Source organism: Miniopterus natalensis, chromosome 3 (genome assembly GCF_054644295.1).
Source record: "Miniopterus natalensis isolate mMinNat1 chromosome 3, mMinNat1.hap1, whole genome shotgun sequence".
Taxonomy (NCBI): Eukaryota; Metazoa; Chordata; class Mammalia; order Chiroptera; family Miniopteridae; genus Miniopterus; species Miniopterus natalensis.
Genome location: NC_142083.1, coordinates 73,025,728 through 73,038,841, shown reverse-complemented (window position 1 = coordinate 73,038,841; position 13,114 = coordinate 73,025,728). Strand labels below are relative to the sequence as shown.

The 13,114-nt window shown below is 41.8% G+C and overlaps 1 non-coding gene across 2 annotated transcripts in view; it reads left to right on the top strand.

Annotated features, from left to right (window-relative positions):
* Positions 1–998: 998 nt before the first annotated feature.
* The window catches only part of ZBED8L (ZBED8 like), a 19,777-nt gene continuing 7,661 nt past the window's right edge, over positions 999–13,114 (top strand). The window contains exons 1-3 of one of the 2 annotated variants that reach the window (XR_015714263.1): positions 999–1,181; positions 2,764–3,143; positions 12,016–12,160. This is a non-coding gene — a transcript (ZBED8 like). Of the gene's footprint in view, positions 1,182–2,763; positions 3,144–12,015; positions 12,639–13,114 lie in introns of those variants that run through there. The other variant, XR_015714264.1, reaches the window with a different exon arrangement.

Here is a 13,114-nt window from a genome sequence, read left to right as displayed (position 1 = left end):
TATTTTCAAGGTTCATTCACGTTGCTAGACGTATCAGTACTCCATTCCTTTGTATGACCCAATAATAATTCATTCTGTGGACACACTACATTTTGTTTATTCATCATTTGCTGGATATTTGGGTTTCTACTTTTTTACTATTATGGATTATACAGCTGTAAACATTCATGTATGTTTTCATTTCTCTTGGGTATATATCTAAGAATGGAATTATTGGGACATACGGTAACTCTTAACAATTTGAGGAAATGCCAGACTGTTTTCCAAAGTGACTGCACTAGTCTGAATGTTTACCACGACAGTGTACTGAGGGTCCAACTTCCGCACATCTTTGCCAACACGTATTATCTGACTTTTTTATTGTAGGCATCCTAGTGGGTATGAAGCGTTAGGTCATGGAAACCATTAATTCTTTACTTTGATCTTCCTCTGTGCAGTTCCTCTGCCACAGACACACTATCACTAAGTAGTAGTATTGTTTGATAATAACTAGAATAATTACGATTACTGCCATCAATAAGAAAAAGCAGGAGAAACGTATGCGTATCTGAACAGGCCGGTATGGAGGGAAACGTAAGCCCCCTTTTTCCGTAGGGTTAAAGTTAAGCTGAGGATTAATTCCCTCCCCAAAGCCAAACCCAGCGATTGGGGAACAGGGACTCCAAGTCCTCTGGGGTTCCTCGGGAGGACGCTGAGCCGCAGTCCAGCCGGGGAAGGCAGAGGTTGGCAGAGGTTGGCGCGCTTCAGGTTTCCGTGACTGTGACGCGCGCGCGCAGTGTTCTGGGTTTGGGCGAGCGGAGAGTCTGGTACCAAGGCCGCTGCCTCCCCTTCCCCAGAGTCGCCTCCCTTTTGTATCCCAGCACCCCCAGAGTTCTCCGGGGTTCCGGCTGAGGCGTGGGTCGGGCGGGGGAGGACGGGCAGGACTAGAAGCCGCTGTGCGCGTCTGTGCTGCGCAGCCCCGCCCCGCCGCCCGCCTGGACGCAGGGGAGGCGGCTCCACTCTCTGTCCTGCGCCCCAGCAGCAAGGGACGGACGTCTCGTTTCCGCTCTAGGATGAGCTGTCTCTGGAGCTGGGAAGAGGCAGTCTCGTCCTCGGTGTTCGCCCCAAGGTGTCGAAGATAAAAGTAACCCTAGTTTAATTTCTGTGCTCTCCACGGAAGCATTCCATATGCTGCCCTTCTGGTGAGTGCTTTTTTCTTGGGACACCAACGTGTAAAATGAGGCAGGCTCTTGAAGCTACCGAGCTCCACGGGCGGGCGGGCGGGCGTGCGTGCGTGCGTGCGTGCGTGCGTGCGTGCGCGTGTTTAAATAGGGGACAAGTTTAAGCCTCAAGTGTGTGTACATCATCTGCTCACCCCCAGCCCAGTACCATTAATGGTGGTGATTAAAGAGTGTTTGAAGCCTAGTGGAAAATGTGATTTGGGTGCAGTAGGAAAAGATTATATACATTTCCCATTTCCTTATTTTCTGAATGTTTTCTAAATGTATGATTTCAGACATTAGTTTGGTTTTTCAGTTGTGGTAGCTGAGCTTGACTTGGTGCGGTGAGTAGTGAAGGGAGTTTATGGGCAGGGTAGTAGGAAGTGTGTTGGGCGATTAGGAGACAAATGACCAGGAGTCTTTCTCCCACTGATTACTAGGATGGCTCAGCAGTTGAGCATTGACCTGTGATCCAGAAGATCATGGTTGGATTCCCGGTCAGGACACATGCAGGTTCCATCCCCAACAGGGGGCTTGCAGGAGGCAGCTCATCAATGACTCTCTCATCATTGATGTTTCTACCTCTCCCTTTCCCTTCCTCTCTCTCTGAAATCAATAAAAAATAAAAATAAAAGAGATGACTTGGTGCTGGGATCATTTAAGAAATGTAAAATAAAATCCAGCCTTTCTACTGCTACTTGGCCAGAATATAAGCAGGAAAAGATCCAAGAGGGCCTTTCCTGGTCAAAGAGGAGTTGACTATGCTCCTGACCTCAGTCCTGCATCTTTGAGTTTCATGCCCTTGGAGTCCCTTCATTTTGATTCATACTACCCCTCTGGGGGAGGGCCTCTAGGAATGTGTTATCCCCCCTCCCCACCTTTAAAACTTTGACCCAGATGTCAAAAACCAAGATTACTTTTCCTCAACCTTCTTAAAATACCTAAGACAGAATGGAATTTTCGGAAGATATATCACTAAAAATGAAGGGATCTGAGCAAAGAAAATATAATAGTTGGAAGGCGAACACAAGAAGGGTAACACAAATGGTGACAATATTAATGCTGTAAGATGAGGTACGAAAAGGGCTTATCAGGAAAGGTTAAATGGTTTTCAATATTTTAAAAATATAAATACAAGTTCTATTTTTCCCCCTTGTGTCCCAGTGGATTATCTTGTACACCCTGCTTTGGTGGTCACTTTTTAAGAGTGACCAGATCACTTTTTTAGAGTGACTAGATGACAGTGTAACAACATTGTCAGGGCCCTGGGCTTCAGACTTGGGTTTGAGTACTGCACTACCTATATGTTAATCTTTCTGAGCTTCTCTTTTTCATCGATAAAATAGGAATAATAATCATATGTACTTCATTAGGTTTCCATGGGTATTAAATGACTGAGTATGTAATGTACCAAATATACCTGGCACACAGCTAACATAAATGGCATTTACCATGTCAACCATTGGATTTAGTGAATTGGTTTCATGAGTACTTGTATGAAGTATTAGCAGCATAGCAATTCAGTGTTACCTTTTAATACTTATTAAATTTTTCTACCTTGCAGGATTGTAAAAACCAATCTCATAAAACATCTAGGACAGAAAGAACAGTCCTGCAAACAGACCCTGTTTGGCTCAAGTGAGCCAGTTCCTTGAACCTGAATAATGACTGCTGAATTAAGGGATACTACAGATCTGTTTCCTCAGGCTACCCAGGAAATGGAAGGCATAGTGATAGTGAAAGTGGTGGAGGAAGATGAAGAGGATGGGAAAGGCCATTTTCAAAGAGAAAGAAATAGAGTTATCACCACAATTTCTTAGTCGTTCCACAACTATGAATGAGAAAGCCTTATTATCATCATATTTAGTTGCATATCGAGTGGCAAAAGAGGAAATGGCTCACACAGCTGCTGAAAAAATTATTCTTCCGGCATGTATGGATATGGTACGTACAATTTTTGATGATATATCTGCTGATAAATTAAAAACTATACCTCTTAGTGACACTACAATATCTCGTCGAATCTGTACTATTGCAAAACATTTAGAAGCAATGTTTATTTCAAGGCTACAGTCTGGTATAGATTTTGCTATCCAACTTAATGAGAGCACTGATATTGTAAGTTGTCCAACACTCTTGGTTTATGTGAGATATGTGTGGCAAGATGATTTTATAGAGGATCTGTTGTGTTGTTTAAATTTGAATTCACACATAACTGGATTAGATTTATTTACTGAATTAGAAAAATGTATTGTTGGTCAATATAAATTAAACTGGAAAACCTGTAAGGGAATTTCCAGTGATGGAGCAGCAAATGTAACTGGAAAACAAAGCATAGTTATTGAAAAACTGTTAGAAGCAACCCATAACAGTGCTCTTTGGAATCACTGTTTTATTCATCTAGAAGCTTTGGTATCCAAAGAAATTCCACTGAGTCTAATGGATGTATTGAAAAATGCAGTGAAAATTGTTAATTTTATTAAAGGAAGTTCATTGAACAGCCAACTTCTTGAAATACTTTGTTCAGAGATTGGAGTTAACCATACCCACTTACTGTTTCATACAGAAGTTCGTTGGTTGTCTCAAGGAAAAGTATTGAGCAGAGTATATGAACTCAGAAATGAGATTTACATTTTTCTCATTGAAAAGCAATCTCATTTGGCAACTGTTTTTGAAGATGACATTTGGGTAACAAAATTAGCATATCTAAGTGATATTTTTGGCATTCTTAATGAGTTAAATTTGAAAATACAGGGGGAAAACAATGATCTATTTCAATATCTTGAACATATCCTAGGATTCCAAAAGACATTACCCTTGTGGCAAGCAAGACTTAAAAGTAATCACCCTAGCTACTATATGTTCCCAACATTGTTACAACACATTGAAGAGAACATTATTAATGAAGACTGCTTAAAAGAAATAACATTAGAAATATTGTTGCATCTCACTTCTTTATCTTAGCTCTTTAGTCATTACTTTCCAGAAGAGAAATTTAAATTGTTAAAGGAAAATATTTGGATGAAAGATCCATTTGCTTTTCAAACCCCAGAATCAATAATTGAGTTAAACTTGGTGCCTGAAGAAGAGAATGAATTATTGCAGCTCAATTCATCATTCACACTGAGGAATTATTGTAAGACATTAAGTTTTTCAGCATTTTGGATTAAGCTTAAAGATGAGTTTCTATTGCTAAGCAGGAAGAGTATATCGCTATTATTACCATTCACAACTACCCATTTGTGTGAACTAGGATTTTCAATCTTGACATTATTAAAAACAAAGAAAAGAAATAGGCTCAACAGTGCACCTGACATGCGTGTAGCCTTATCTGCTTGTGGCCCTGACTGGAATGAACTAATGAACAGGCAAGCACACCTATCACATTAAATACAATCTTTACAAAATGTTGGTTTTGTACATTTTTAGGCATTTTTTGGTATATTGTATTTAAATATTAATAAAATTACATTTGGAATTTCCTAGGTTTCTTTTCCTATATAGTAACAGTAAGGATTGTTTCTTGAAACTTGTGTCAATTACATGTATGTGTGTGTATACAGGATAACACTGTAAAATATAGTTCTTATGAATTACTGTCAATTTTGAAAATTAGTGCTCTTGGCAATTTATACTCAGATCTGTCCCCCTGTCCATTATTGCTGCCTTGCTCCTTCCTTTGAAGGAGAGCCCCATTCAGGTTCAGTTACTCACCATACTTGTCCCTATGTGCTCTTCCCTTTTTGTGCTAGTTCTAGGTAGTGAATCTTGATGCCATTTGTGACTTAATACCATCCTCCTTGTCACTGGGTTTCTGTAAGCAAGGGAATGAGTTATCATTCCAGCTAATGAGGTGTGTATGGCTGTCTATGAGGATATATCTGTGAAGGTTTCTCTTTCTCCCAGAAAGGGACACAATAGAAAAGATAGTGATGATTATGGCATAGTTTATGAATCTCCCCAAATCCCTCCTTAAAAACACAGCAACTAGGATAACAAAACTGAAACCCAAGGACAGCATCTACAACAAAACCAGGCAACAGGTTACCACCTACAGTTACAAAACTAATATAAGTCTCCAGCCAGTGTGTAAAAGGAAGCAGAGAGGCAAGAAACACCTAAAAGACCCGAGAGCTGCACAGTAATCAACAGGTATTCATGCAAAATTACAGTGAGCTGTATTGAGAAAAGCAACTGAAACCAAGAGGAGTTTGCACACTTCGATAGAGGGGAAGTTTTAGGGGTTTGTGGTAAAGTTTGGAAACAGCTTGGGCCCTGTAAAATAGAATTCAGATTGACCAAGGCAGAGGCAAGAGAGACCAAGTCTTAATTTTGTGTCCTTGAGGACAAGCCAGGGCCCAGAAAGTGAGTAGTTCTGGGGAAGACAGCCAGTTCCCCCACCCCCACCTCAGGGACCTCACTGGAGCAGTCAGTCTGCAGGCTTTATGTCACCACTCTGCAGTTCTGAGACAAGTCTGAACCAAGCAAATGGGGACAGTGAATCCAATGTGCCGTGTCCCTCCCCCTTTCCCACCAGGGCCCGAGAGTCAGAGAGCCCTGCCCAGTGGCTTTCAGGAGAGGAGTCTGCAGTGCAGCCAAAGCTATCTTGCCTACACCCCATCTGGGCCAGCATTGTCAGGAACGCTCTACTCATGCAAAACTGGCAATGGGGCACCAGGGCCCTGGCCTGGAAACACTGAAATTGAGGATTTTTGACGAGAGATAAAAGACGTATGATGGCAGGAGGTCTGTCCCACAGACAGGAATCCAGCCCAAGTCCAGTCGTGGACCTGTCACTCCCTAAGTGGACTGGCCCAGGTTTGCTATGAGGCTGTCCTTTTTTGTATAAGGGTGTTTTGCAAACAGTCCCTATACATTATCAGGAGTAATGTTTATTGTTAACACCAGACACTCCATCCTGGGGGTGGGTCTACTATGTGTGCAGACCCTTACAGTTCTTACCATTATGGTTGGTGTCAAAGGGGTGATGCAGAGGTGGGTCTACAGCCCAAGCATTGGATCCCAGGGTTAGGAGACCGGTTTCTAGCCCCATGTGGCTTTCCCTGGCTGTCCCCACTCCAGTTAGTGTGGGCCCAGGGAACTAGAAAGCTTTATAGGATGTTAAAATGATCATGTTGAATTTTTTCATTTTGCAGGTGAGAAAACTGACTCACCAGTCAGTATTAGAACTCCTGGTCTTGAATGCTTCCCATGTTTTCCCCTCTATGTTACAGTAGTATCATTTTAATATTAGACTTAATATAATTAAGAAGGAAAATCTGTGGTTAAAAATATCTTCCAAAAGTAGAGGAAAATAGATTTTGGCTTATCCACCATTTTTAGGGATAATTGAGCCAATAGCTTTTTTCAGCAGCACCCAACAGTTGGCACTATCAACATTTTACTCTGCAGGCATACATCCAAGCATAGCCCTTAGAGTGCCTGGCTTCTAATAAAGGACAGGAAGTAGAGACAATAGCTCTTTGTAAGTCAACTATGAGCACTAATTAACTTGAAAGGGCATACTTTTTACGTGCTAGGAGGCCACAACACCTCTGACCTTCCACTGGCATCTCTCACCTACCACCTATTGTCATTCTTAATGTTCCTTCCTAGCTCTTGCTTTCTTTCTTTTCCTAAACATGGAGCGTGTGGGCAGGTAGAGATGGGGTGGGACAGTTGGTGAAGAGCAGAGAACCTCCAAAGTCCCAAATAAGTCCCAGCATCAGTATGAGATGCCTGGAAGCTGCTAATGGCAAGCTGTGTTAAATGCTGCAGGGGCAATAAAAGGGGACCAAACCATGGTCTTTGTCCCCTACTAAAGGGAAACCTTTTGAGGAAGACAAACTTGGGGATGACAACCAACTAAAATGTAAGCAGGAAGAATAAAGTGCTAAAATACAGGTGAGAAAAAAGTTTCTGTAGGCCCTCAGAAGAGAGGACTTGAAGGATGAAAAAGACTTCATAGAAGAAGTCACATTTAAAAACTGGGCCTAGAAGGGGAGTGGGTAGAAGGGTATTCCAGCCAAAGAGAACAGCGTGGTCAAAGGCAGAAGGTTTGTGGTGTGCTGTGGGAATGACATAGAGTTCTCAAAGGGAGTAGATGGGGAACTGATGGTAAAAGGCCTTGACTGCTAGAAGTCAAAGGTGTGTGCTGTTCAGTTCACTGGTAACTAGCAAGGGCACTTTAAACAGAGACTGGGATAGGAAGACTACCGCAAATATTTAGAAGTTTGCCTGGAAACAAGAAGAGAAATGAGATGTGATTTTGAGGGAGGAACGTATTTTTTTGTTTTTAAGTATAGGGAAAATATGATTATGTTTATAAAGAGAAGGAATCAATGGAAGGGACATCTATGTCCATCGCTGCCTCTCTCACTCTCCCTTCTTCAAAGACAGCAGGAGGACATCAGAGGAGACTGTCCTTAATTTATATCTCCTCCACTTCAGCAGTTTTACTTCCTGCCCTTTCTTTTCCTTCTGTATCTAAGGAACTAGTGTTCCTAGTATCATCCAAGAGGAACTTCACAGCCTATATTCTCCGTTCCATCTCTAGGATCTGATCCCACCAAATCATCTTCTAGTTTGAATATCCTCCTTTCCATTGAATCTTTCTCTTTATAAACATGCTCGTGTATGTAGAAAAGAAGAGGGGAAGCCTTGCTACCATGGGGTGAGGCTGGAAGTTCAGGTTACCCACTTGGTCTCCACTGATACCAGCCTAGTGAGCCCACTCAGCCTTTGCTGATGGGAATAGGAGTGGGGCCATAGTTTTTTGTGTGGTGTTGAACTGGAGTAGTGGTGTTGAACTGGAGTAGTGGTTGTTGTCTAAAAGTTTTCTGTCTTGCTAGGTGGCCCCTTTCCTGAAGGATAAGCCAAAATCCACTTTCCTCTACTTTTGAAATGACATCCATGTCCATCGCTGCCTCTCTCACTCTCCCTTCTTCAAAGACAGCAGGAGGACATCAGAGGAGACTGTCCTTAATTTATATCTCCTCCACTTCAGCAGTTTCACTTCCTGTCCTTTTCCTTCTGTATCTAAGGAACTAGTGTTCCTAGTATCATCCAAGATGAACTTCACAGCCTATATTCTCCCTTCCATCTCTGGGATTTTTAAACCATAGAAGGTCTTCAACAGATACTTGTTAAATACAATGATAAGTGAATCAGGGTCTCTTTTTCCCATTCCTATCTGACTTTGAAAGGTAACAGAAATACAGTGTTAGAGATGGAAGGGCCCTTAAAGACTGTTTAATTCAACCACCTCACCTTTCATGCAAGAAAAAACAAGGCCCAAGAGAAAGCAGTGACCTGCTCAGGGTCACAGTTAATAGTAGGAGAGCCAGAGCTAGAAATAACTAATCCCTAGTGCACAGTCCAAAACACATTCCTCCTTATCATAAAGCCTAATGATGGAGATACCAGGGCAGACTGAGTTTCTTCACTATTCCACTTAGGGGTGCCTATTTTCCTATTTTAGATCACTACAGTGGTGTTGAGATTAGTTTTTTAGTTCCAGCTCTGCTAACATCTTGGATAAGTTACTGAACTTTTCTGGATCTATTTTATAATACCTGCTCCATCTTGCTTACAGGGAAACTGCAAATTTAAAGTGAGACAGTGAATTCTAAAGCACTTTAGAATCATTTAAACCGCCAATACTCTTAATATATAGCAAAGTGGAACTTCCCTACTGAGCTACAAGTGCACAGAAAGAATTAGAAGCAAATGAATATTATAAGAATATAACTAATTACGTGATAAGCTGAATTCTTATCCTTGCTATTCAGGTTTTGGGACTGCAAAAAACAAACAAACGAACAGGCAAATAATCCTTCAAAGCATAAGGACTCCCAATTAGTATTATCTCTTTCCCAAAAAAAAAGAATGTCGAAGGTGAGAAACAATATTAGGAAAGAAAAAGCTGTTCCATGACCCTAGAGGATAGAAAGGATGCACCAACAATCCACTTTCACAGCTGCTCCTGCCCTGGTTTGCTCAGAGGGCCTCATAGATGATTCTGGGAAGCTGTTATAAATTGTTTAAGGGCATGCTCCAGGATTCTCATTCCTGGACTAAGACTGGCTAGGGTCTCAGAATGGAAGACAGTCTCTCAACATATTGCTCTCTTAAGGGAGAGATATGGCTCCCTTTTGGGGCAAACACCCATGCCAACTAAAAGCCTTCTTGTAAGGCTGAGAACATGCTAGGAAACAGCCCATCTTCATATCCCAGTCAGCCCTCCTCTGAAAAGGTGGTATGGGGAGGGAAGCCTGAGTAATATGTTATCAGAAAGGGAGAATTAGAAAGCTGTGAAAACATCAGATACAGACCTTCTTTTCTCTCATTGTAGTGTAAAACACTATATCTGCGTTAGGATGTAGGAGAGCTGAGGCTTCAGGTTCCATTTCAGAGTTACAGTCAAGCCATAATATCATTGTGCTCCATTTCTTCATCTGTAAAATCGGACTATACTGTTTGCTTTCCCTGCAGAGCTTTTGAAGATCAGATGACAATGCTTTGAAAATTTAAAGCACTATATAAACATAGAATATAAATACTCATAAAAATACATAAGAAAAAGATATTCCACATGCTGCAGAGAAAGAACTCAGGCTTCTGAGATGGGTACATCAGGGTTTCAATCCTGACTCCAACTCTCACTACCTATCTGACCATGGACAATCTATTAATTTCCTGAGGCTCAGATTGCTCAACTGTAAAATTGGGGTGACTCCTAAGCAATTATTATAAATACCTGGTAAGCTACGTGTTATGGACTGAATTGTGTAGCCCCCGCCCCCTAGCCCCCAGTTCATACATTGAAGTCCTAACATCCTGTGTGGCTGTATTTGGAGGCAGGACCTCTAAGGAGGTAATTAAGGTTAAATGAGGTCATAAGGGTAGGGCCCTCATGGACAGAACTGGATAAGAAAGAAGAGGAACAGACACCAGGAGTGCACATGCTCAGAGGAAAGGCCATATGAGGACACAGTGAGAAGGCAGCTCTCTGCAAGCCAAGGAGAGAGGCTCAGTAAAAACCAACCCTGTGGGCATCTTGATCTCTGATTTCCAGCCTCCAGAATGGTGAGAAAATAAATTTTATTATTTAAGCCACCCAGTCTGTGGCATTTTGTCACGGCAGCCAGAGCAGACTAACACACCATGTAAGGTACTTAGCACAGAAATAACCATATTATCAGGTGTACAATATATATAACCTTTTTTTCTCTTAGAAACCAGATTATTGTCCCAATGGTTTGTTAAGGTTATTTATGTAGTCCTAGTGATGGGTTTGTGCTAATCCAGTCCTATTCTCTCCTGGTTGTCCTCATGATCAGTGATATTTGTAGTATTTCCAGCCAAGGTTAAAACAATGTGCTGCCATACTGCATCGAACTCATGATTTGTCACGCTCATCATTTTGCCTGTCAGAGGTGCCAAGAGACAGATCTGTTGTGAAGAGTTAAAATTGTCATTGACATCAATTCCAAAACAACAGTTCCTCTATTTTGGTATTCACCCTTGAATTTCCCTAGTATTTTAATCTGCTATATTTTCTGTATCTCTGTGGGTACATCATTAGTTTACTACCCATGGAGCAAGAGTGCTTGTTAATTTTTCTCTTATAATTCTGATTTCAAGGATTGTCTCTTAGTTCTACTACCTGTGACTTAGGAGGTTCAAATCTATCATCACCCTAAGTTTTGCAGTTTCCTTTTTCTGGAATTCCTCTAAGTTCTGTTCTTTTTCCTTTGGTCCAAACCAGAAGAGCTGCACTTTATGGTGAAGTCATCCTATGATTCTATACAAGGGCAGAAAAGTGCTGATATCTTATGTTTTATCTCCAGTGCCTTTCCTAATGGAGGTGGTTGTTTAGGTAAAGTCAAAGCATAAAGCTGGTCTGGGAAGAGGGAGGGACATGTGGGAGAGGGTTTCTTCACATCCTTCTGGGGCCAGATGCTGGGGGGCAGTGGCTAAGTGGTTTGCATCCCCTCCACCACCTGCGGCTGGGAAATCAGACACACATGACTGGTCCTGAAGAGGGACTTCAAGCAGAGCACAGGACCTTCAGGACAAACAGAACAAGTCCCACAAAGCCTGACGGAAGTGTGTCCCATTCCCAGAGCTCCACCCCATCGGTGTGAATCCTGCAGGTCTCATGGTCTTGGTGTTCCCTGAGCCTTCCTCTATAAATCTAGGGGGATCTAATCTCAGTCTACGGATAAGACCAAGGTCAAGAAGCAGCTCCTCACCGATGAGAAAGAGAGGAGCTGTTGGGGAATCTAGCCTCCTGGGTAAAAGGTGCAAGTCACAAAATTTGAGAACTAGTGCATGGTTATGTTTCTAATTGTTCCTTCTGCAAGGAAAGGACACCAAGCTAATGACTGGGACCTGGAAGTACTCAGGTGGCTCTGGTACTTTTGTAAAAACAACACAATTTTTTAGATAGAATCAGTCACAGGCTTCCTCCCTGCCCCAGTGCCTTAGCAAACATTTCTATAGAATTCAACCAACATGCTCGGGTGCACCCACTTACTGATGTGATTGCAATGCAGGTTGTACTGTTCGGTTCCTTTTTGTCTTCAGTCAGTCCCAACATTTTCATGTTAAAAAGGATAAGGAAATACATCTTGAACAAACAAATCCTGTTCTAACTTGTCTAAACCTGACCAAACAAAATATGCAACCCTAATGTTTTGTTTCCCTCTCCTTTAGGAGGTTTGGAAGGGAAGGCTGTGATAAATATGGTGACTGCATGAAAGCAAAATATTTTTCAGTCAAATGTTCAAATCTTAAATTTTTCTGCAACTAGGAGCAAGGAAAGATGTAAGACTACAGATCAACATAGTATTGACTCAGAAACAAGTTTCTGGAAATCAGAGCTGTTTTACAATGGAGGCGGCTGCCTTGGGAGGCAGTGAACTGCCCATCATCGATAGGATTTCATGCAGAAACTGGTCAGTTGCCAGGAAATGCTTTCTCCAGTTCAACAGTTGTTAAGCACTTGTTGCATGCACATGTCTACATATTGAATGAGGATTCTTCCACTGGGTGGGAGGCAGGTTTTGGTACTCCCATGAGACCCATTCTAAGATTCTATAATTGTATGATTTTATCATATCTTGGATCAAAACTTTTTCACACAGGTGATAAGAACAGTTTCACCACTTTGTAATGTTTGATGTGAGACAGTATATAGTGCTTACAAGCTTAGCTTTTAGAGGGAAAGTGATCTGGGTTCAAATGCTAGTTCTGCCACAGAGAGCTGTGTGACTTTGGGCAAGTGAATTAACTATTCTGAACCTGTTTTTCCCAACTGTAAAGTGAGTCCTAATAAGTGAAACTACCTCATAATGTTGTGAAGATTGACGATCTACATAAAGCACTTAGCCTGTTTAGAACATGATACTCAATAAACGTTAACACTAGGCTTTACTGAGGTTGTCATTCTCAAGTCTTATACCTGACCTTTAGTTCTGTGTTTCTAACTGCAGGAGACAAGAGTCTCCTTAATGCTCCTGAGAAGGATTTTGACACTCACACTTTGCATTGTTAGTGGTTATTTGTCCCAAGTGTGTCATTTCCTCTTTAAGCAATCAGTGACTTTCAGCAAGAATTCCATAATTTGTATTTTTTTCTGCCAAACCTTGCCCGAATCAGTACATACTTTTCCACCTATATACCATCCCAGTTTACCACAGTGACTGTCTCACAACTGAACCACTACACACCAGGGGCTACCAATACTTCACCCACCATCAGTGAGGGGGGGGTTCCCATTGCCTCACGGTCAGTGGCCAACTCCAAAACTCACTCTAAGAGTCAACCTCCTAGGACAGCTCACAGCACCAAATGTCTTAAAAATCAGGTTCCCTACAGGAGAGCCTGACACAGGGATTCAGAGCCACATG